The following is a 23422-nucleotide window of genomic DNA, read 5'->3' as shown; positions in this document are numbered from 1 at the left end:
GCGGCAGGGGATTGGGGTGCAGGCACTGGGAGGGAGTTTGGGGATGGGAGGGGTACAGAGGGATGGGGTGCAGGGGTGAGGGCTGCAGGGTGTGGCTGCAGATGAGGGGTTTGGAGTGTGGGAGGGGCTCAGGGCGAGAGTAGGGGTGTAGGAAGTGAGGGGTCTGTCTGGGGCTGGCAATGGGGGGTTTGGGGTGTGGGAGGGGCTCAGGGTGAGAGTAGGGGTGTAGGGGTGAGGGGTCTGTCTGGGGCTGGCAATGGGGGGTTTGGGGTGTGGGAGGGGCTCAGGGTGAGAGTAGGGGTGTAGGGGTGAGGGGTCTGTCTGGGGCTGGCAATGGGGGGTTTGGGGTGTGGGAGGGGCTCAGGGCGAGAGTAGGAGTGTGGGGGGTGAGGACTCTGGCTGGGACTGGGGATAAGGTGTTTGGGGTGTGGGAGGGGCTCAGGGCTCGGGCAGAGGGTTGGGGTGCAGGGGGATGAGGGCTCTGGCTGGGACTGGGGATGAGGTGTATGGGGTGTGGGAGGGGCTCAGGGCTCGGGTAGAGGGTTGGGGTGCAGGGGGATGAGGGCTCTGGCTGGGACTGGGGATAAGGTGTTTGGGGTGTGGGAGGGGCTCAGGGCTCGGGCAGAGGGTTGGGGTGCAGGGGGATGAGGGCTCTGGCTGGGACTGGGGATGAGGTGTTTGGGGTGCGGGAGGGGCTCAGGGCTGGGGTAGAGGATTGAGGGTGCAGTGGGGGGGTGAAAGCTCTGACTGGGGGTGGGGGCTCTGGGGTGGAGCAGGGCTGGGGATGAGTTTGGGGTGCAGGCAGGCTGCTCCGGGATAGGGGCCAGAGAGGAGGACGCCCCCCAGCCCTTTCCCTGTCGGCAGCAGCAAGCTCTGGGGGAGGAGCCCCCCTTTCCTGCCCCCCAGCAGCACATAGAGGGCGGGGTGCTGCCGTGCGGGGCCCACGTCCCGCTCTCCGGGGCTCCACTCCCCCTGGGGCTACCCTGCCCCGGCTCCACAGCCCCCTGCCGGGCGGTCCCCCGGCTCTGCCCTCCCGGGTCCCGGCCGGTCCTGGAGGCGGGAGCCCTGGCTGGAGGGACCCTGGGCTGAGGCGCGGCTTGGGAGCCCCGCTGCTTGCCCCACAAAGTCACGGGACCTCCTGGTCAACCTCCTCCTGGCCCTGGCGAAAACAGCCATCTAGAAAACCAGAGTGAGGAGGTTGGCCGCTGGGGTCTCCTGTGACTGTGGGGCCTATTTCCGATCCTCTGTCCGTTCACGTATCCGGACAGAGTTCCTCTGGGCGGCGTCCACTGGCTCCCTTGACACCTTTGAGGAGCAGTGGGCGCTGTTCGGGGTTCTCTGCTCGGTGTCCCCGTCAGGCTCCCTTCTTTTGACTCTCTGACTGCACTCCTGTCCCTGTTATTTCATTAGTTGTCCCACGTAATCTTTTGGGTTTCAGGTCCTGTAGATCCTCCCCTTAGGCTGGGGGGAGAGGGGGATCGTTTAGCAATGGGCGGGCTCCACCCACTTCCTGGAACCCAATAGGTACCCCGACCCTGCCAATGCCAACGCTGGAGGCGAGGGGGGAGCCCAGGGCAGAGGCAGCAGGGGGTGCGGGTGGGATGGGGTGGGGGGGGGAGCCCAGGGCTGGGGCAGCAGGGGGTGCAGGTGGCGAGGGAACTGGTCGGGGGGTGAGAGCCCAGGGCTGGGGTGGGGGGCAGCCAAAAAATGTTTTGCCTGGGGCGGCAAAAAACCTAGAGCCGGCCCTGGCCAAGAGGCGACATCCTGCTGCCGGGGCGCACTGCAGAGTCCGGCACAGACAGGCAGCAGCCACGTGCCCTCGCTGCTTGCAGGAGCGGAGCAGGGGCGCAGCGGGCGCCCAGCCGGCAGGGCTTTGCAGCAGCAGCCCCGCCCCCCGGCACGCGCTCAGCGCTGCCGCCCCCGCCCCCTGGGAAAGGAGCAAGGGGGCGGGCCAGGGCAGGGTGGATGCGCGTGGCACTTGTTGCGCACGCGCACTCTGCCGCGGCGGCGCGGGGAGAGCGCTGACACCGAGTTACCTTTCACCTACTTCGCCGTCGCTCGCCTCCGCGGGGTAACTGGCGTTCAAACGCCACCGCTCCCTGCGCCTGCGCGGCGCTCCCTGCTCCGCCAAGGGGGGCGGGGCGGGGGCTCCGGGGCTCCCCCCGCCCGAGGCCCTTTGCAAAGGCGGGGACCCCTGGGACCCCCCTCGGGAGCGCAGCGTGGGGGGAGCTGCAGCCTCGGTTCCTTTGCTTCATCTTCAGGGACTCCAGCCACAATGTCCTGAATGACATGCCCGCTCCCCCCTGCCCCAGTGAGCCCCCCCTTATCCCACCGGCCCCCCTTAGCCCGCCGCCCCTCCTTATCCCATTGGCCCTTATCCCACCAGCCCCCCTTATCCCGCCGCCCCTCCTTATCCCGCCGGCCCCCCTTAGCCCGCCACCCCCCCCTTAGCCCGCCGCCCCTCCTTATCCCGCCGGCCCCCCTTATCCCGCTGGCCCCCCTTATCCCGCCTACCCCTCCTTATCCCACCGGCCCCCCATCCCACTGGCCCCCCTTATCCTGCCTACCCCCCCTTATCCCATTGGCCCTTATCCCGCCTACCCCCCTTATCCCGCCGGCCCCCCTTATCCCGCTGGCCCCCTTATCCCGCCTACCCCCCTTATCCCGCCGGCCCCCCTTATCCCGCTGGCCCCCTTATCCCGCCTACCCCCCTTATCCCGCCGGCCCCCCTTATCCCGCTGGCCCCCTTATCCCGCCTACCCCTCCTTATCCCACCGGCCCCCCTTATCCCGCCGTCCCCCCCTTATCCCGCCTACCCCTCCTTATCCCGCCGCCCCCCCTTATCCCACTGCCCCCCCTTATCCCGCCTACCCCTCCTTATCCCACCGGCCCCCCTTATCCCGCTGGCCCCCTTATCCCGCCTACCCCTCCTTATCCCACCGGCCCCCCTTATCCCGCCGTCCCCCCCTTATCCCACCTACCCCTCCTTATCCCACCGCCCCCCCATCCCACCAACCCCCCCTTATCCCACCAGCCCCCCCTTATCCCGCCTGCCTCCCCTTATCCCACTGCCCCCCCTTATCCCACCACCCCCCATCCCACTGGCCCCCCTTATCCTGCCTACCCCCCCTTATCCCATTGACCCTTATCCCACCAGCCCCCCCTTATCCTGCTGGCCCCCCCTTATCCCATTGGCCCTTATCCAGCCAGCCCCCCTTATCCCACCGCCCCCCCTTATCCCGCCTACCCCTCCTTATCCCACTGGCCCCCCATCCCGCCGGCCTCCCCCCTTATCCCACCGGCCTCCCCCTTATCCCGCCGCCCCCCCCCCCCTCCTCTGAGCTCCACCACAGCCTCCAAGGAAACTCCCCGCCTCAGAGCCCCATCCCCGCCGGAGACAATCCACTGGGATGCCCCAGGAAGAGCCCCGCTGATCGAAACTCTGCCTCTGCGCCCCCAATAAACTCCCCCAGAACCAAATCCTGGCTCCCTCCTAACTCAGGGAAATACGGGGGCGGGGTGGCAACAGACAGGGAGTGAAAAGGGAAAAGGTTGATTACATGCAAAGCAGAGGATCCATTTGGGCACCTAATTCTTCCAAGGCAAAAGTCAACAAATAGCTTCATTATTGTTATTTTTCCTCTTCTACCTCTCAAAGGCTCCGCACACTCTGCCTGGCTTAGCTGCGGATACCCCTGATGCTTGCTCGTCTTAAATGTTGGCAAGGAAATAGCATGTTTTCACTTCTGGCTAAGTCTGTCTCTCCCTGTTCGAGGTTACTATCGGGCAAATCTTCAGAGCCAGTGTATGGTTCTGCTTTGCATTACTGAGTCCTGTACAGGATAAGGTGATGTCATTGTGTGCATTTAACCATCATTTAGGTTTCCTTTTAATTGCTTTTGGCAAAATTGTAATGCAACCCATTCTTCTCAAAGTTACCTCTCAGTAATTTTTATGGGTCTCCATGGTATTCTCTGTATGAATGAGTCTTGTGTTGCACACAAATCATATGCCGATACTGTATGGATTTAAGTACGAAAGGATTACCTCTAATGCGATTTTTGATCTTGGATCCAGCATAACTGTTTGAAAGAGACTTAGGAAACCTCTAAACCAACACAAACCATTGTTTCAGAGCTGGCAATAAGTGATGGAAAAAGAGTCAGTCAAATAAAATGAGGCCTCTATTTGCAATCTTTTGAGATAGCAAATTGAAATGTCTTGCAATTCTTCCAAGTTTGTGCAACTCTTGAACAAAATACAGTAAGGGGCTGAGGAGATGTGATAATTTTTAAAAATGACAGTGTGCAATAAGTACAGTTATTAACACCAACCATGTAGACCTGTAAGCAGGGCCAAATTCACAGTTAATGTAAGGGGGAGAGGGAGATCTGAATTTGGCCTCCAAAGTCATTATACAGTAACGAAAGGTTTCAGAGTAGCAGCCGTGTTAGTCTGTATCCGCAAAAAGAAGAACAGGAGGACTTGTGGCACCTTAGAGACTAACAAATTTATTAGAGCATAAGCTTTCGTGGACTACTGAAGTGGGCTGTAGTCCACGAAAGCTTATGCTCTAATAAATTTGTTAGTCTCTAAGGTGCCACAAGTCCTCCTGTTCTTCTTTTTGATTATACAGTAACGTAGCCCTGCAGTCTGCCTACAGGCAAACCAAGGTGTCTGGCCTTTACCAGTAAGGCCTTATCTACGCTGCAGTTGTAACACAGTTGTTCCATGGCGCAGGTTCAAGGTTAAAAGCCGCAATATGGACAGGACGAAACTGCCTATAATCTGTCTAAAGCCTTGTAGTGTCCAGGGTTTTACCTCAGTTAAAGGGACATTATTAGATCCTCTCTACCCTGTGGCTTTTGACTGTTTCCCCCAGCATTTCCTTTGAAATAATTTTAAGTTTAGCTGTCATTAAATCCCTACAAAAGAGATGAAAGAACCTGCATGTTGCTTGTATCCAGCTACTTAGTGTTTGTTTTCCTGCAAAGCATTGTAAGATTAACCAGCAATACATTAGGAAAAAGTGTTCCTTTTGGTCTTAGAGAGACGACTGTCTTCTCTCCATAATATCTAGTGATGTGCTATAGAATGAAATGTCTTTCACTCTCCCCCACCCTTCATAGTCTTTCTGTCCTTCAACAGAATCATAATCCAGTCTTTAGATAAAGATTTTCTTCTGTTTTTTTTCCCCTTGCAAGCACTGATACATTCTCTCAGCATCTCAGTGCATCCAGGTTCCTAAATAAAGCTATTTACTTGCCTTCCTATGCTGTACAAAGACAGCAATGTGCTAAGGGAAATAATAGATTTGTTGAGGGTAACTAGAGGGCTTTAGGAAATAAATCATTTGTCACCTTCTCAAGCTTTGAAGCTGCTTTTCAATAACAAAACAATTCCCACCCCTGTTTTTAGTAGTTTTGCTATCTTTCACATCAGGAGCATTAAAGGGAAGTTGTACAGTTATTTAACTGTCTAGGGTCCTGTTACATATGACAATGATTCCTCTGACATCCTGGGAAGCACATTCATAAGTGCTGCAAATTTGAGGCCTGTGGTATTACAACTGTATATGTGGAAAAAACATTAATTTTTAAAAACAGTTTTTACAAATACCTCTTGTATCCGTGCTCTCCATCACAGCCATTAGAGCAAGTATTGCTTTCCACTGGAACTGACATTTTGTTGATACTTCATCAGACTGGATGGTCTAGTGGCAAGGAAGATTAAAGCAGAAGAAATGGAACTCATGATTGGAATGTGTGAGAGGTGCAAACTTACAAAAGTCTTTTTAAGGTAACCACTATCCCTGCTCTAACAAACAAACTGACTAAATCGTCCCTTTTGTTTCTAAAGTGTAGCAATTAGTGTCTTCTGTTTACATTGCAGGTGTCCCTTAAGTTTTAAGTAATAGCTGTGGACTCGTGCATACTAATAGAGCCATAGTATGCAGTGCAGAAAATATGATCTGTATGGGTTTGGGTAAAACACTCTTTAAAGGTGAACTGTGAAGCAATAATATACACACACATACCCCATAGAGGTCCCGATCCTGCAGTTGGATCTATATAGGCCATATCTTAGGGCTTGTCTCTACTTACCGCGCTGGTTCGGCGGCAGGCAATCGAACTTCTGGGTTCGATTTATCGCGTCTAGTCTGGACGCGATAAATCGAACTCAGAAGTGCTCCCCGTCGACTCCGGTAATCCTGCTTGCCGAGAGGAGTATGCGGAGTCGACGGGGGAGCCTGCCTGCCGGGTCTGGACGGCGGTAAGTTCGAACTAAGGTACGTCGACTTCAGCTACGTTATTCACGTAGCTGAAGTTGCGTACCTTAGTTCGATTTGGGGGTTTAGTGTAGACCAAGCCTTACACCCTTTCCTACTCCTTTTGATATGTCTATGGGCCTCTTATTTCAAATGTAAAAAGACCTATTAGATTCTTTCTTCCTGTCTCTGCAGGACTTTAGCACTCTTTGGAAGACCTTGATGAAGACATCAGCTGCAGCATTCCCAAACCCCGATGGAGGGAAAAAGGAATACATTTCAGGTAGTTTAAAGGCCTTATCTATGCTGGCCTGGGGATTGTTTGAAAATGGAGTTACTGTAAATACAGTATTGTTTTCAAGAACAGCTCATGTTCAGCTACTTTAATATGGTCTTAAGGGTTAATGTGGATGGGTCAAAACCATGTAAGAACTGGGTTTTAAAAAAAAGATATCTAGCCCAGGTAAATAGTGTAGGCTACTAAAATGGTTTGAAGAAGGTTGGATATGTCTCCACTGACTTTGAAACCATGTTAGAACCACTTTAGCAGGAATTGTTTGAAAACTGTTGTCTTAGGCCTGGTCTACACTAACCCCCCAATTCGAACTAAGGTACGCAACATCAGCTACGTGAATAACGTAGCTGAAGTCGACGTACCTTAGTTGGAACTTACCACGGTCCAGACGCGGCAGGCTGGCTCCCCTGTCGACTCCGCATACTCCTCGCGCCGAGCAGGATTACCGGAGTCGACAGGGAGCACTTCTGGGTTCAGTTTATCGCGTCCAGACAAGACGCGATAAATCGAACCCAGAAGTTCGATTGCCTGCCGCCGAACCAGCGCGTAAGTATAGACAAGCCCTTACAGTATCACATGTCCGGTTGTTCCTTTTCAGTTCACCTTTTAGAGTTAAGGGAGTTTTTGCATTTTTCTGTTAGGAATTATAGTGCTTGTCTTTTCTTTCTATCTGCTGAAATTTGTTTTTTGTTTGGTTGGTTGGCTTTGGATTTTTAGCCATTAATGCAGATATCCTCTTCCTTCTTAGGCTTAATTTAACAGGAGGAAAGAATTTTGGTTTATTCTGCTATCAAAATTTGGAGCAGCTTTTTAAGGGTCCAATCATGCAACTGGACCCATGCAAACAGACTCCTAAACGTATTGACTAAAATTTTAGTGTGTGACAAATGAGGAATTGGGAGTTAATTTTTAACCTCGTGTACACTTACAACTTTGTGGTAACATGTTTACAATTACTTGATCTACCAAATTCTAGGTGAAAACAGCAATCAACATGTATAAAACACTTTCATATGATGCAGGGGCTGTCTTTTTGTTCTGTGTTTGTACAGAGCCTAGTGCATTGGCATCCTGGTCCATGATTGGGGTTTCTAGGCATTACTGCAATTCAAATATATATTGTAAAAATCACCGTAACTAATTTCAAAGTGTTTGAAGTGCTTCAAGATAGAAATATAAACCTACTGTAAAACATCACAAAGAGTGCAAAGTTAACAGACAAAATTAGTGCAGGGTAGTAATAATGTAACAGTTCTACGATCCCATACCTGGAAAACTGCAGTTTGTTTCTAACAGTGGATTTATGAGTTACCAATTCCTGCTATTGCTCTGAAAAAATCTTTTGTAGTTTGATTAAAGTCAGTGGAACGTGTTTCTGCCTATGTGAACAGTGGATACTGTCTTAAGTCCACATTTGGCAGTTGTCTTTAATGGGGTTCTATGTAGGCACAGTTCTATTCAGGTTCTCAGACTGCACCCATCACCATGACATTTGAGTGTACTTGAGCCCCAGTCCACAGGGGCTGCCTCTACTCCATAAGTGGTATTTTAGAGTGGTGCACAATTATTGTTTTCAGTCTATCAGCATGTCCATAAACACCCCTTTTCATGGATTTATAGGTCTGCCTTCATGGGGCTCTGCAGAACTCTTGCTAAAAGTTCAAAAACATGTTGGTAGAGTTCATTGTACAATTAATATTTTGCACAATGTTTCTTTTGCCAAAATTGCAACACAGTTCAATTGAGCCTGATGAGCACAATGAACAAGCCAAATCCTGTGGCTCCAACTAAACTTTATAGCTTACAGAATTACTCTGAGTGTGTGTGTGCGTGCGTGTGTGTGTATAGACTCTGAACAAAAGCACTCCTAGTGTAGGCAAAACTCCTTCTGATTCCAAGAATTGCTCTGAAATCAATGAGCTTTTCCAATGCCACAACTGAGGAATTGAAAGGGCTTTTTAAAGAAATGTGGCTATTAAAAAAAATTCACTAGTGGTGTTGTATAATAAAATTAGGGCCCAATCCTGCACTGTCAGTGAGAGATTTGTCACTGATTTCAATTAGAGCATCATCTTGGCCTCAGATTATATACTTCTTAGCTCATCACCTTATTTTTCTGCTAAGCACCTAGCATGCTTTGGGAATGATGTATAGAATGACCATTTTGGAGGGAGGGATAGTTCAGTGGTTTGAGCATTAGCCTGCTAAACCCAGGGTTGTGAGTTCAATCCTTGAGGGGGCCACTTAGGAATCGGGGGCAAAATCAGTACTCGGTCCTGCTAGTGAAGGCAGGGGGCTGGACTCAATAATCTTTCAAGGTCCCTTCCAGTTCTAGGAGATAGGATATCTCCATTAATTTATTTATTTTTAATTTTAATTTAATTCTGCATCCTTGAAAAAATAAATATTACATTTATATAGAACTACTTGGAGCGTCCCCTGAAAGCAGAGACGTGGACTCTGACATTTGCAATCATTAACAGCATATTGTGCCTCTATAACAGGGGTCTCAAACTGGGAGTCATGAGGTTATTATGTGGGGGTCGCAAATTGTCAGCCTTCATCCCCAAACTCTGCTTCGCCTCCACCATTTATAATGGTGTTAAATATAAAAAATGTGTTTTTAATTTGTAAAGGGGGGGTCACACTAAGAGGCTTGCTGTGTGAAAGGGGCACTAATACAAAAGTCTGAGAACCACAGCTCTATAATATGGGTTCTGCATTCTCAGATTGATATACACAGCTTTAAAGGGGCAGCTATAGCTGGCCGGGAAATGACTTAAATGTTTTTACAAAGTATTTTAACAAGGTTTAAATTTTTTCTAATTTTCCTTGAAAGTTTCCTTTTGACATTCTTCAGGTTTTTTGTTAGCCTGAAAACTGAAAAATTTCAGTTTAACCCCCTCAAATATTGGGGTTTGGGTGTACTATAAAAACCTGAAATTTCAACAAAAATGGATATTTTTTCCATTTTCTCAAAAGTTATTTTCCAGTGACACCTATTGAAGTTGTCCAGCAAAAGCCTAAGCTGGCTGAGAATGCATCCCAGTAGCAATTTCAATGTATAGCTATGTCATGAGGATTTAAGGATAGATGTTTAGGCCTTGTCTTCGTTGAAAATCTGCTGATTTCAGCCATTGTCACAGCGGCACTGGTGCACAATCATCAGAGTTTTAGCTCCTTTATACTAGAGATCTTCACTTAGTCAGCTATCCCAGGAGCAGACATCAACAGGTGAAACATCCAGTGTAAACTAGGCCTTTCTGAATTTTCTAGATTTGTGGGTATAAAACAGTAAACAGTACATCAGCAAATACAGTGCTTGTCCCTTTCCTATAGAATGGCATGATGCATAAAAACTGAAGCACACATACCATAAGTGCTTTCCTAGGATTGTATTTTACATGGACTTAGAGAAATGTGAATGCATCCATTTGTGCACACAAAATGGATAACAGTGTGTGTTTTAGATGAGAACTAGCACAAACAGCTGGCATGGCAGCTTTTCATTTTTAAAACATTTATCTCAGTTCTATCCAAAGTGCAAACAAAGTATGAGAAGTGCCTGCTTATCAAGATAGAGAGCAAACTAATAACCCATAGGCATTACTTGTATCGTCCAAAAGCAAGGTGTGTGAGAGGAGACAGTGGTTGGCTGCTGAATTGCACACATTTCTGAGCGCACTTAACAAGAAAAAATGTCTGAGCAAACAATAGTGTATAGACATGCTTCAACACTGAGTAATTTTGGGCCATCTTCTCTGCTTATTAGCCATGCATTTCTATAAGTCAGTCTCGGTTCTACTAGGAAGGGTTACAGTAAGGCATGTGGTAAGATTCAAGTTAATGAATATTACAGAAGTTGCAAATAGAAGTACTCTAAATGTTGGACTATGGTTGTTCTATAGCTAACTTCACCACTTAGGCCAGGGGATCCCCCCACCCTGGTGCCCAGAGTCTGCATGTTACCGCTGGGACCTTTGTGGTCTGACGGCAGAAGCTCATTCACAGGGAGCCTAGTGCACAAGGAACTAGGAGCACATCAGAAGGTGAAATCACCTGCTTCGACCGTTATTCTTAAACATAAGAAGATACAGTGTGGGCTCTAACTTGAAGGTGCTGGGTATATGAATAATGCCTGGTAACAAAGTACATATATCTGGGTGATTCTAATATTCTGGGACCAGCGTGGGTACAACACCGAAAACAAGGGTGAATTCTACCTGTCAAAACCTAAGCGGGCTTTTTATTTCAGTAACAATTATATTAATTTTGTCTTTCTTTGAAACAAAACATAGCAATGTCCAGCTGAGCCAGATGAACACACTGAACAAGTAAAGCCAAAACCTCCAGCAAACTCCACTTTTCATTGTACAGAAATACATTTGGTCTGTGGACAAACCGCGCACAAAAAGCCACTACATGGCTTTGTTTCCCGTGCCTCTGAACACATCCCCTCTGCTTGGCAAGTGTTCAGATCATTTCCAGTTAGTCATTTTCAGGACAAGAACTGTAAAGGAAAGACCAAAGTAGAGCTTAATGTGAAACTGCTGCTGCTTTGCCTAGGATAATAGACTGTGCGCTGTGATCTGGGAACTGTAGTGCGTCGGGGTGGAAGTCTATATCCGAGAGAGCCAGAAGACCCACAATTCCCAGCATGCACTGCAGTAACACTGCCTACGACTGCCTAGGCTTAAAAGGGCAATTATTACAGAAAATGGAAAGAGTTGAGACAGAGTTTATTTACTATGTAAAAGCAGTTGTCAAGATCAGTTGATTGGAACCAGAAGTTGATTAATATTTAAGCACAATAGATATTATGACTTTTCATTAAGATAAGAAATTTATCTAAGATTATTTTAAAGTTATGCTTAATGCATTTTTTTTTTTTTTTTTTTGCTCCTCAGCAGAGTGGATGTGTTCAGAGGCACGAGAAACAAATTTCAGCTGTTCTTCGGAATTGTGTGGGTACAGATATGACTGTTTAAGTATAATTCTATCCTTTTGGCACTCTTGTGGGCCATGCAATATGTATGGACTTCAATTTATGCTTGGCTTTCCTGACAGCAGAAATCAAATCACGTGTATGGTAATTTATACTAGACAACTTAAACACTGACCTCCCATGTAAATTCACATGAAAATTATAGAGTCACAGCGGCAAAGACTAGGGCCCTTAGAATTTTTATATTCTTAATGATACATAGCTGGCAATTAAAAAAAATAACCTATACCTTACTGGTAGTTTTATAATTTAAAAAAGAGCCCCACGTGTAATGTGATTATACAGCTGCAAAAATAACTGCATAATTCTCTATTTTTTGAAACTCATATGCTTGCACTCATGAATCTAAGCTTTCATTTAAAAAATTAGGACTTGTACTGATGTAACTAGAGGCACTCTTAAACTGATTTCAGGAAACCCAACTAAGGAGGATGCTCTGACATAACTAAGGACAAGTCTACACTTAAAATACAGCATTGGTGCAGCTGCACTGCTGTAGCTCTTAACGAAGATGCTCTATGCTGATGGGAGAGAGCTCTCCCATTGGTGTAGTTAATTCACCTCCCCAAGAGGCACTAGCTATGTTGGTGGGAGAAGCTCTCCTACCAACAGTGCTGTCCATAGGTGCCGACTCCGTGGGTGCTCCGGGGCTGGAGCACCCATGGAGAAAAATTGGTGGGTGCTCAGCACCCACTGGCAGCTCACCTCCGCCTCCTCCCCTCAGTGCGCTGCGTGCCCACTTTTCCCCCCTAGCTCCCAGTGCTTGCATTGTGAAACAGCTGAGGGAGTGGGGAGGAGGGGGAACGCGGTGCGCTCAGGGAAGAGGCGGAGGCAGAGGTGAGCTGGGCGAGGGGTGCTGCTGACTCATATCCAGCTTCTCATCCACTGTAATGCCCAGGTCCTTTTCTGCAGAACTGCTGCTTAGCCAGTCAGTTCCCAGCATCGGATTCTTCTGTCCTAAGTGCAGGACTCTGCACTTGTCCTTGTTGAACCTCATCAGGTTTCTTTTGGCCCAATCCTCTAATTTGTCTAGGTCACTCTGGACCCTATCCCTACCCTCCAGCGTATCTACCTCTCCCCCCAGCTTAATGTCATCTGCGAACTTGCTGAGGGTGCAATCCATCCCATCCTCCAGATCATTAATGAAGATGTTGAACAAAACCAGCCCCAGGACAGACCCCTGGGGCACTCCGCTTGATATCGGTTGCCAACTAGACATTGAGCCCGATGATCTAGCCAGCTTTCTATCTACCCTATAGTCCTTTCATCCAATCCGTACTTTTTTAACTTGCTGTCAAGAATACTGTGGGAGACCATATCAAAAGCTTTAGCTAAGTGTAAGTACGTTGCTCAGGGGTGTGGATTTTTCACATGCCTGAGCGACGTAGTTATACCTCTATAGGTCTGCGGTATAGACCAGTCCTACGTTTCCAAGCAGTGTGTAGACAAGGCCTCGTTTTTTAGATTATTGTGAAGGTGACCTTTTTAATTGTGTTACAAACAGGGCCATCTGCCTGAGCCTGAAGAGAGCTTGAAACAATAGATGTGAGAGAAGAATAAATGCTTCTATTTATCTAAATGGAATATTAACTATGAAGGTCAGTTACATCTTCCCTGCTGCTGCACTGCAGTGTGAGTACTGCAGATAAACTTGCATCCACGGGCTTGTCTAAATGAGAGGGTAACTCCAATTTAAGGTGTCATTTTAAACTGATTTAGTTAAGTTTCAGAGTTAAGAGTGTCCGCACAGTCTTCTGTGCCAGTTTATTTCAGTTTAAACAAGGATTATTTTGTCTTAATTTAAATTAAAAGCAGGGTTAAGTTAAAGAGCTTTTCTTTAACCAAAATCAGTGTGTACACAGGGGTTTGCATCAGTTTAACTAATTTAATTACACTGGTGCAACTTCTGCAGTAGCCCGGTTAATGAACCCATATCCCTGGAGCTCAGAGATGGCAGTAGTAGCCGGTGAGTTCTAATAGCACAGTAATGAGTGTGCATATAGCTCCATCCATTTGAAGAGCTCAGAACACTTTATGAATACTAATGAATTTAGCCTAATTAAATTCAGGCATTAATCATCACTCAGTAGAATGAAATGTCTTATAGCAAGCCCAGACGTGAATTCACGTTTTGGCCAGCTTTATAACAGATTTGTAACATCCCCTTGTGGCACCTCAGAAAAGATGTTCCAGACTCTGAAAGTGGAATTGCGGCTAAGGGTATGTCTACCCAGTAGTGTGCAGTAAATATGGCCTAGGCCCACACATTGAACAATGAGGAGAAAACAAAATATTGATCATCCTGTGCACTGAATCAGGCAGGTGTCCTAAGGGTGGGGGAAATAGTATGTGATTACATATGATTTAGTTGGGAATTGGTCCTGCTTTGAGCAGGGGGTTGGACTAGATGACCTCTTGAGCTCCCTTCCAACCCTGATATTCTATGATTCTATGAATTAAGGACTGTATCATAGTATATATGTGCAGGGGGCATGAATTAAGCTTGCACAGGCAACCTTAGTTCTGACATTTCCTAACTTTTGAGTACTTGACTTTGCAAACTTAACGTTCTTTTAATGGAGTTTTTAGTATGTAATTTATCATTAGATTTCCTTATAGCACATACACAGGTTCCCTAATAGTAGTGTCTTACAGTCATTAAGGCAGGTTGTTTGCCAGGCTATCTAGTTATATCTGGAATAGTTTAATCCTAATGGGATTTGCAGAAAAAATCCTGGTTTTCTCATAACTCTTACCTTTGTTTTGTTTTTTTTTGTTCTTAGTGAAGCTCTGAGCTCATTGAAATCAAAACATGATAGATTGGGGTTAAGTGCAAGCTCTGCTAATCCTTACCTGCAAAGCACTTGATATTCCAGCTCTAGACCACTCCTGAGCAGAGACTCAGTTGTGTTGTATTGTGCACCAAAGTGTGTGGTGGCCATCTGAGATGGATGAATGTAATTAAGTTAAGGCCATTTCAGTTGTGACCAAATGCAGATTGCAAATTGGAACCCAGGGCTTAAATTGTGAAGGGTTTGGCTAGTGACTTGGGGTGCACACCTTGAGACACCTTAAAGGAGCTTGACTTTTTTAAGAGTGCTGAGCATCCCCCCCTCTGAAAATCAGTCCCTCTAATCTTGTCTCAGATTGGGCACCCAAAAACAGAGGGTGTCACTTCTCCTGTCTTAGGCCCAGGCTTCCAAAAGACAGAACCTAGTGCACTCACCCAGTCTGCTGCCTACAGAAGATCATTGAATCGTTCTTCACTATTGAACCATTGCATGTGCTAGATCGCACACTGTAATAGCCACCTTGTTTTTGGCAACCACATAATTATAAGGGCTTGTTGGCATAAAAATCCAGTCACTGGTATTAATTTCACACTAGCCCTGAGCCCATCTTATGACACACATAGGTGTATGAAGCATCATTTGTAGGGTGCAGTCAATAAATTGTATACGAGCTGTGGTTAGTCTGCATGTCAAAGCATACCGTACTTCCACATTCCAGTGTCTGTAATGAATAGTTGCATGTTTTTGTAGTTTTCTGTTTCCTTTGTGCTCACATTAATTTAAGAGCTGGTATTTTCTTAAATACAGTCGTAATCAAAAAGGTGAAGTTGCTATATTGGAGGTTCATAACTGTAAGAAAGATACATAGCCCGTTTGTGGCTGAGTAAAGAGGGAATAAAAGCCCTTGTATTTCTGCTGGCTAATGGAGATTCCCCTTTTCACTGGCATGTGATTCTGGAACCAAAACCTATCCCCTATGTGCAGAATAGCTGATGATCCTAATAATTGCAGGGTATGTACACAGCCCCGAACTGCTTCTCAGCAGCTGACTGGCTTGAAAAACCCAAATCACTTTTGATATATACAAACATGAGCCAAACCCTCAACTGATGTAAACTGGCATAACTTCATGGAAGTCACTGGGCCTATACTGACTTTTACCAACTGAGGATATGGCTCCTCCCCAACAGGTTCATAGACCGTCCAGATGGGTTCAGAAGGGGAAAAAACCCTTCTAGACGGAGTATAAGGTTTCACGTATCAGAGGGGTCGCCATTTTAGTCTGGATCTGTAAAAAGCAACAGAGTCCTGTGGCACCTTATAGACTAACAGACGTATTGGAGCATAAACTTTCGTGGGTGAATGCCCACTTCGTCAGACGCATGTAGTGGAAATTTCCAGGGGCAGGTATAAATATGCAGGCACGAATCAGTCTAGAGATAGCGAGGTTAGTTCAATCAGGGAGAATGAGGCCCTCTTCTAGCAGTTGAGGTGTGAACACCAAGGGAGGAGAAACCGCTTTTGTAGTTGGCTAGCCATTCACAGTCTTTGTTTAATCTTGAGCTGATGCCATCAGCTGGTGTCAAATTTGCAAATGAACTGAAGTTCAGCAGTTTCTCTTTGAAGTCTGTTCCAGGTCAGCCATAAAAATGTTGGCATATTGTGGGGCCATGTGGGTGAAATAATTATGCGTGAGGATAAAGTCACAGAGTGCATCAACTGGTTGCCGAGCTCTGTGACTTTATCCTCACGCACAATTATTTCAAATTTGGTGACAATATATACCTCCAGACCAGTGGCACCGCTATGGGCACCCGCATGGCCCCACAATATGCCAACATTTTTATCGCTGACCTGGAACAATGCTTCCTCAGCTCTCGTCCACTCACACCCCTTCTCTGCCTACGCTACATTGATGACATCTTCATCATCTGGACCCATGGGAAGGAGACTCTGGAAGAATTCCACCACGATTTCAACAGCTTCCACCCCACCAACAACCTCAGCCTGGACCAATCTACATGGGAGGTCCACTTCCTAGACACCACGGTACAAATAAGTGACGGTCACGTTAACACCACCCTATACCGAAAATCCACTGACCACTATGCCTACCTTCATGCCTCCAGCTTCCATCCCGGACATACCACATGATCCGTCTTCTACAGCCAAGTGCTGAGATACAACTGCATCTGCTCCAATCCCTCAGACAGAAACCAACACCTACAAGATCTTCACCAAGCATTCTCAAAACTACGATACCCACACGAGGAAATAAGTAAACAAATCAACAGAGCCAGACGTGTACCCAGAAGCCTCCTACTGCAAGACAAGCCCAAGAAAGAAACCAACAGAACTCCACTGGCCATCACCTACAGTCCTCAGCTAAAACCTTTCCAACGCATCATCAGTGATCTACAATCCATCCTGGACAACGATCCCTCACTTTCACAGGCCTTGGGAGATAGGCCAGTCCTCGCCCACAGACAACCTGCCAACCTTAAGCATATTCTCACCAGCAACCACACACCGCACCATAACAACTCTAACTCAGGAACCAATCCATGCAACAAACCTCGATGCCAATTCTGCCCACATATTTACACCAGCGACACCATCACAGGACCTATCTCTAGGCTGATTCTTGCCTGCATATTTATACCTGCCTCTGGAAATTTCCACTACATGCGTCTGACGAAGTGGGTATTCACCCACGAAAGCTCATGCTCCAATACATCTGTTAGTCTATATGGTGCCACAGGACTCTTTGTCGCTTTTTACAGTATAAGGTTTGTGTGCATTGGTTAGGGTGTGGGGAGTGAGTAGAGTTTTTTGTGAGTGAGTGGGGTGCTGGAGACTCAGGGTAAATCTATACTGGAATAAAAGACTTGCAACACGGCTGCCGCTGGCCTGGGTCAGCTGACCTAGGCTTGCAGGGCTCAGGCTGCGGAAGCCCCGCAAGGGGGTAGGCCTCAGAGCCCAGGCTCCAGCCCATAGGTGCCGACTCCATGGGTGCTCATCACCCACTGGCAGCCAGCTCTCACCTCCATCCGCCTGCGGCCCTGCCAATCAGCGCCTCCCCCTCCCTCCCAGCGCCTACCGCAAGCCAGGATCGGCTGTTTCGTGGCATGCAGGAGGCTCTGGGAGTGAGGGGGGATGGGGCACGCTGGGGGGAGGGGATGGAACTGGGTGGGAAAGAGGCAGTGCGGGCATGGGGCCCGGGACGGAGCAGGAGCAGGAGCAGGAGCAGGAAGAGGTGGGGCAGAGGTGGGAGTTTGGGGGAAGGGGGGCGGGTGGGGGCAGGGCCTGCGGTGGAGCAGGGGGTTGAGCAACGTCCCCCCAGACTTGAAGGAAGCTGGCACCTATGCTCCAGCCTGAGTCCAAATATTTACACTCAATATTTAGCCCCACGGCCTGAGCCCTACAAGCCTGAGTCAACTGAGCAAGGTTCTGAGGCTTGCAGCTGTGGGGTTTGTATTGCAGTGTAGACATCCCCTAAACCACTCTTCATCACTTCACGAGGGATGAGGGCGAAGGCTTTTTGCTAGTTGTGTCTGCACTGTGATTGGTCTCAAGGAAGAGTATCCAGCGTGCAGTGCTGCCCTGCCAAGCCTACATGTTAAACAGACAAAGCAACTGGGTCAGATCCTCCGCCGTGGATATCAGCACAGCTCCATTGGTATGAAGCTCTGCTACTTTACACCACTGAAGACCTGGCCCCATTGTTTTCAGCCCTTGGTCTTGTTGTTCGTTTGACCGGGGTGGCTGATAGTGCTGGAAACTGAACTCTCCTGTTTAAATATCATTAAGCTTGTGAGTAATTATACAAGTTTGAAAGGAACATACTTAACCAGGAGAGCTTTTGTTTGAAATATGAACCAGCTTAGTTAATTGCGGCAAGGGGGCTGCATTCCCCTCGATTTGAGCTCTGACCACAAACAAACAAAGGGGAAAATAAAAGAGCCTTAAAAGTGAAATTCTGCCTTTAATCTGCCTCCCAGTTCTGCCATCAGTACTGCCCTGCACAAAGGTCTATTCTGCCATCACTGCATAAGGAGGTTTTTTTATATGAAGTAGCACAATAAGGGGCTTAAAACAGCTCCCTCCTTTAACTCATGCATACATGGGGCCAAGTTCCCAGCTGGTGGGTAATTCCATTGAAAACACTGGAGTTTTGCTAGCAGAGAACTGGACAAATCGTGTTTTCCAACTAGCTAGAGGGAAAAAAAATACAAGTGTCTTCCTAAACCACGGCTAAATATGGAGGGGAGCGGGGGGATATATGAGGGGGTTCCTCATAGCCCTATTGAACTGACAGTGTAAGAAACATACTGATTGAATTCCATCTTCAAGAAGGATCTGCAATCATCTGTATCCATCACCAGGGACTGTCTATTACTCCGTGTTTGTATAGTGCCTAGCACACTGAGTCCCTGATCTTGGTTGGTCTCTAGGCACTACTTTAATAAGTATGATTCAATAATAAACACTCCCATGGCACAAAGCATTAAGGAGGTGTTTAAATCAAACAGTGCAACTGTGAGTTGATCAAGAGTAGGGTTATTTGATGTGTTGCTTCAAAATCCACCCCCGCCGTCTACATTTTCTGATGTGGGATTTTACCCATTGCAGCCACTTCTGATTTCTTAGATGTGCATACTGTTGCTCAATTTCCACTTTTAAAAAAAATTCTGACATCTGCTTACACAATATCACCACAACACATCAAGATATTAGCAGCTGGAAACCTCAACCCAGCTAAAGCAACGGGGGCTGCAAGTAGAAGGAGGTGAGCTGGAAAAGTGACTGGAACTCAGTAACGGTCTAGAGGAAGAGAATGCATCTTGAGATCTACGATTTTAGAATTATATATGAGCAACTGCATGAATGAAAAATGTGCATGCAAAATTTCCACACCCACAATCATGGTCATTGAGTGCACAGTGAACAAGGTAGATGCACAGTATGCCAATGCTCATATCCAAAGATGTAGACCTACTTTTGCCCTTGCTTGTCTGTCGTAGAAACAGGCCTGATCTTTCCCTTTGTATCTTCATCAGGCTCAATTCCTCTCAAGTTTCCCAAGATATTCAAATCTTAAACACTGTGAACAGGACTGCAAAGGCCCGGTGAAATTTCTCATTAATAGTATCAAGGGTTTGGATGAAAATAAGACGTGATTCTGAGAACTTAGTGTAACTGCTAAAAAGGGTGTTAACAGCAATTGCTCAATTTCCATTTATTCCTATTGCCAACAAATTCCATAGTTTAGACATTTGTGGGGAAATGGTTGAGCAGGAAGTGTATCCGTGATAAGCACTGACTGAGTCACTCTAGTTTCCAAAGGTTATTACAGTTGGTATTGAGGCCAAAAAACCCGAGGGGGTGGGGGGCATAAAGATTTTAAAACTGAAAGCAAAGGGGTGGGAAAAAATTCTGGTGGCTTGTGTACACGAGCACTTCCATCATAGTCGATACTGGTGCGGCAGCAATGGTGTGCGTCTTCCCTAAATTCCTCTCTGTCAACACAACCTGGAACCAGTTCAGCACACTGGGTTTTTTTGCTGTATAGATGTGGCCTCCTATCCATCCCTCTATAATTGGTTTGTCCAGTCCTCTTTTCTCCCAGCTTTGTGTGAGGCAGGACAGCCCAGAATGCGCTGTAGACCATGCAAGTCTGTGTGCACATCTTCCAAGCACTCTGTCTGTTTTGCTGGGGCAGGATAGTATATTCCCAGCTAAAAAGCATAGGTTAGAGCAGGGAAAGAGCTGAGGATATACACAAATGGCTGTGATAGCAACAAAGCTGCTGCATCCCTCCCAACTGTCCCAGGCTTTGTGGGACTATCCCACTTTTGGCCCCCAAGCCTGCTGTCCTGGTTGAAGGGCAGTTTGCCCTCAACCCCCCATTTGAAAAGGCCCCCAAACTGAGTGGTGTTGCAACCTAGCACATGGGGTTGCAGCACCACTTGTATTTGCTCTGTTCACCCCTCTGTCTTTATCAAAGGGTGGGTGGATGGGCCAAGCCTAAGTGGCGCTGTATCCAGCATTAGCCACTTAAATGTCGGGAGGTAGGCTACTATGTGGATGCAAACGGAACTGTCTTACTTGTACTTGTGGCACCTTAGAGACTAACAAATTTATTAGAGCATTAGCTTTCGTGGGCTACAGCCCACTGCTTCGGATGCATATAGAGTGAAACATATATTAAGGAGATATATATACACACATACAAAGAGCATGAACAGGTGGGAGTTGTCTTACCAACTTTGAGAGGCCAATTAAGTAACTTACCAACTCTCAAAGTTGGTAAGACAACTCCCACCTGTTCATGCTCTCTGTATGTGTGTATATATATCTCCTTAATATATGTTTCACTCTATATGCATCCGAAGAAGTGGGCTGTAGCCCACGAAAGCTTATCTCTAATAAATTTGTTAGTCTCTAAGGTGCCACAAGTACTCCTGTTCTTTTTGCGGATACAGACTAACATGGCTGCTACTCTGAAATCTGTCTTACTTGTAACTGCTCGTGTGACATGTGACAAAATTCTGGTTAAAAGTGTTTAGTGTGGACAGGGTCTCAAAACGTACCTGTAAAGGGTGAGTCGTCATTGAGTGGGACTGTTTCCAGTGGGGTCCCACAGGAATCAGTTCTGGGCCCTTTGCCATTTAACATTTTTATCAGTGACTCAGAAGAAAACATAAAATCATCACTGATAAAGTTTGCAGATGATACAAAAATTGGGGGAGTGGTAAATAATGAAGAGGACAGGTCACTGATTCAGAGCGATCGGGATTGTTTGGTAAATTGAATGTAAGTAAACAATATGCGTTTTAATAGCCTAAATGTAAACGTATACATCTAGGAACAAAGAATGTAGGCCACCCTTACAGGACGGGGCACTCTAGCCTGCAAAGCAGTGACTCCAAAAAAGCTTTTTTTGGTGGGGGACTGTGATGGGGCAGAGCAGCACTGTACCGGTACCGCAGGGGTTAACACTTCCTTCCTAGCAGAGGAAGCCACGCCCCCAAGGCTCTGCTGGGCATGCTCCAACTGGAGAACAGGTACAAAAGCCTGCAGAGCCACTCAGTCTGGGCTGACTGCTGGAGGGGAAGGAGGCACGCTGCCAGCGCCTGAGGAGGGACAGCCTGTGTACCAGAATCCGGAAGCCAGCCAAGCTGGGACATGCCCTGACACCCAGACTGAGTACATCGCAGAAGGGGAACAGACCAGAGGACCCTCTGAAAAGGAGGACCTGCAGGTTATGGTAGGAAGTCACCCAGGGGAACTTTAGAGGTTCGGGTGTTTCTGACAGATCCCCGTCGAGCCGGTGGCAAAGGGAACTTGCCACTACCAGGGCCCTAGGTTGGGACCTGGTGGAGAGGATGGGGCTGGGTCCCCCTATCCCTCCCAGCCACCTGCCCCTAGCCTGGTTTGGGGTTGGGGGGGTGGCCCAGCATGGGAATCGTATGGACTCTGGCTACTAGGCTGCGCTACCCTGTCTAAGCGGGGAGATTATATGGATGCTGGCCATTGGGCCACACTGCCCTGATGTTTGGGCCAAGTTACATGGACTCTGGCCGCTAGGCTGCACTACCCCGCCTGCGAGGGGCGGATATATGGACTCTGGCCACTGGGCCGCACTGCTCGGATGCTGGGAGCGATTTATATGGACTCTGGCCATTAAGGCATACTACCCTGACTAAGGGGTGATTGCATGGAGGGAGGCCATAAGGCTGCATCGGACTGCCCACAGAGAGGCAAGCATGCGAACTTCAGAGTGGTGAGGTTCCGACACCCCATCCCCCCTGCACCAAAGGGGCGGTGAGGTGCCAGGCCTGGCACAGGGACAATCAGCTGGACTTGAGCTCCCAGTGTGAAGCTCTGGCCAAAAGGGCTAATGCATCCTGGGATGCATAAACGGGAATCTCGAGTAGCAATAGAGAGGTTATTTTACCTCTTTATTTGGCACTGGTGTGACTGCTGCTGGAATACGGTGTCAAGTTATGGTGCCCACAATTCAAGGAGGATGTTGATAAATTGTAGAGTGATCCGAGAAGATCCACAAGAATGATTAAAGGATTAGAAAACATGCCTTATAGTGATAGACTCAAGGAGCTCAATTTATTTAGCTTAACAAAGAGAAGGTTAAGTAAGGGGTGACTTGATTAGTCTGTAAGGACCTAAGTGGGGAATAAATATCTAATAATGGACTCTTCAATCTAACAGAGAAAGGTGTAATGGGCAATCCAATAGCTGGAAGTTGAAGCTAGACAAATTCAGACTAGAATTTAGAAGCTAGATTTGAAATAAAGTGAAAATGTAACGGTGAGAGTAATTAACCGTTGGAACAAATTACCAAGGATTGTGGTGGATTTTCCATCGCTGACAAATTTTAAAATCAAGATGGGATGTTTTTTCAAGGGATCTGCTCTAGGATTAATTTTGGGGCAGGTCTCTGGCCTGTGTTATACAGGGAATCAGATTAGATGATCATAGTGGTCCCTTCTGGCCTGGGAATCTGTGAATCTAAGGTCTTGTCTAGAGCCCTGTAAATCTGCGGATATCCGGGGATTTAGATATCCACGGACCAATTTTGCTGATTGGATGGGGATACAAATTTTGTATCCAGGCAGGTCTTGTCTACACTAGGAGATTTGTCCCGATTCCAGACATCGGAGTGTATCTGCATTGGTGCAAACGTCTATTTTAGATCTGACATATGCATCATTTCGGGGTTCCCCCCATCAAGGCTGCTTCCCCACTTTGAACTTTAGGGTACAAATGTAGGGGCCTGCATGAAAACTTCTAAGCATAACTACCAGCTTAGATCTGGTCCGCTGCCACCATCCCAAAGCTAATTCCCTTCCCTGGGTAGCCTTGAGAGACCTTCACCAATTCCCTGGTGAATACAGATCCAAACCCCTTGGATCTTAAAACAAGGAGAAATTAACCATCCCCCTCCTTTCTCCCACCAACTCCTGGTGGATCAAGATCCAAACCCCTTGGATCTAAAAACAAGGAAAAAATCAATCAGGTTCTTAAAAAGAAGGCTTTTA

The 23422-nt window shown here is 47.4% G+C and overlaps 1 long non-coding RNA gene across 1 annotated transcript in view; it reads right to left on the bottom strand.

The window, feature by feature from the left end:
* Positions 1-5617: 5617 nt before the first annotated feature.
* Positions 5618-23422, bottom strand: part of LOC135972315 (uncharacterized) — a 37628-nt gene continuing 19823 nt past the window's right edge. Inside the window, exon 3 of the long non-coding RNA XR_010588738.1 lies at positions 5618-5713. This is a non-coding gene — a long non-coding RNA (uncharacterized LOC135972315). The remainder of the gene's footprint in view (positions 5714-23422) is intronic.

The sequence above is a fragment of the Chrysemys picta genome, chromosome 6 (genome assembly GCF_011386835.1).
Source record: "Chrysemys picta bellii isolate R12L10 chromosome 6, ASM1138683v2, whole genome shotgun sequence".
In the NCBI taxonomy this organism is placed as follows: Eukaryota; Metazoa; Chordata; order Testudines; family Emydidae; genus Chrysemys; species Chrysemys picta.
The sequence above is the reverse complement of the archived record's forward strand: the minus strand, read 5'-3'. Positions and strand labels throughout refer to the sequence as shown.